Here is a 2,137-nt window from a genome sequence, read left to right as displayed (position 1 = left end):
CCGGAACTGAAGAACATACACCTCAGCTAAAGGAGCCAGTAGGTATCCAGGATCATGAATACAGAAGATGAATACAGGTGAGCCGCAGGAAAGGAATTCATTCTAAAATGTCAGAATAGGAGGAAGAGCCTACAAGGTTAAAAAAAAAAAAGAGTCACATACAAAGATGCAAGAGTCAGAATTCATGTTTCTCAACTGCATCATGCAAAGCCATAAGGTGATGGAGGAAAGACTCCAAGTGTTGAAGCAAAGTTATTTCCAGCCTAGAAGGCATTGCCAGCCAAAATATCAATCAAGTATAGAATAAAAACATTTTCAGATGTGAAAGCTCTAAAAATTTTTACCTTCTGGGCACCCTCTCTCAGGAAGCTCCTGGAGACCATGCCCTACCAAGGCAAGGGAGTAAATAAGCCATGAAAGAGGAAGACAGTGTGCGGTACGCAGGGCTGGAACTGAAGAGCATAGCAACAGCAATGCTCAGGGTAATTGGGAATGGGATGCCAGGATAACAGCTGCACAACAGGTGAGGAGGGAAACCAGTCCCGACTAGAGCAGCCGTGACTCAAGAGGTAGACATAGTCCCTTATGCTCCCCTTTTCTCCTCATGAACCTATTAGAGGCTGTGTTCTGCCAAAACAAGAGTGTACACCAAGCATGAGAATCAGGAGACAGAGAATCTAAACTTGGAGATAGACAAAGGTAGTTCAAGGTTGGCAGCCAAGGGAAAGGAGAGTTCTCTAGGAGATTATGCAATATATATATATATATATATAATGTGCAATATATATGTGTGCTTTTCAAATATATACACATATATTATATATATGTGTATATATCATTGAAGTTGGTCTGTATTGGAAATGCTTTAAAAGGCTATTGTTGGTATGGGAGGCATTAGTAAAGAAACTAAGCAAAGACAGTAAGCAAATGAAAAAAATCAAGGCAGTTATTATTTTCAGGAAAAACAAAGAGTATACAACATAGAATATATATATATATATATATATATTTTTTTTTTTTTTTTAAGTTGTGAAATTCTTTTATTAGTTTCTAATTTATAGGCCTCATCAGTGCCCCTGGTGGTACTGTTGAGACCATTTTACCTAGTTTAGAACTGAATGGAGATTTTTCCATTGCAGTCACTTTCTTTTATTTATTTATTTATTTATTTATTTATTTATTTATTTATGACAGTCACAGAGAGAGAAAGAGAGAGAGGCAGAGACATAGGCAGAGGGAGAAGCAGGCTCCATGCACCGGGAGCCCGATGTGGGACTCGATCCCGGGTCTCCAGGATCGCACCCTGGGCCAAAGGCAGGCGCCAAACCGCTGCGCCACCCAGGGATCCCTGCAGTCACTTTCTACAGAAGAAGTTGGTCACTTAGCATTATCATAAATTTCAAAGTGTCCTGTATGCTTTCTGCCACGCTTCAAAGCAGCTTGAGAAACGAATTTCCCTTTCATAAAGCAGAAGTTTTAGGATCAAATAGGGTCTTTAAAGAATGCTCAAAATTTTAACCATTAGAATGTATTTAACCAAAATTGTACTATAATGATACTGGGAGGATGGGGGTTGTGAAACAGATGGTGGTGTAAAAACAAAACAAAACCAAATCTCAGTCCTCAAATCCCATAAACAGAAGTCCCATGACAATGTCTAAAAGAGAGGAAGGAAAGCTAGCATAACTTACATATAGTATTTAGGACAGAAGTGTCATGGTGATTTTAACTTACTTGCTAAAGAATTCATCAAAAATGTGAGTGTGTAACTACATGGATGTGTATTTCTAAGCTTTTTGTATTTTTCATGATAAGAACTTAGAGATAAAAATACATAACATAGGGCAGCCCCGGTGGCTTAGCCGTTTAGCGGTCGCCGTCAGCCCGGGTTGTGATCCTGGAGACCCAGGACTGAGTCCTGCATCGGGCCCCCTGCATGGAGCCTGCTTCTCCCTCTGCTTGTGTCTCTGCCTCTCTCTCTGTGTGTCTCTCATGAATAAATAAATAAAATCTTTTAAAAATACATGATATAGAAAAAGATGTGTAAATACTAGAGGCAATAATAACTCAGTGGTACTCCCTGAAGACAGAGACCAGGAGTATGGTGAAGAGGTAAGTTAGGGATTGGTGTTTTTGT

The sequence above is a fragment of the Vulpes lagopus genome, chromosome 7 (assembly GCF_018345385.1).
Source record: "Vulpes lagopus strain Blue_001 chromosome 7, ASM1834538v1, whole genome shotgun sequence".
Classification (NCBI taxonomy): Eukaryota; Metazoa; Chordata; class Mammalia; order Carnivora; family Canidae; genus Vulpes; species Vulpes lagopus.
Note: the sequence above shows the minus strand (reverse complement) of the source record.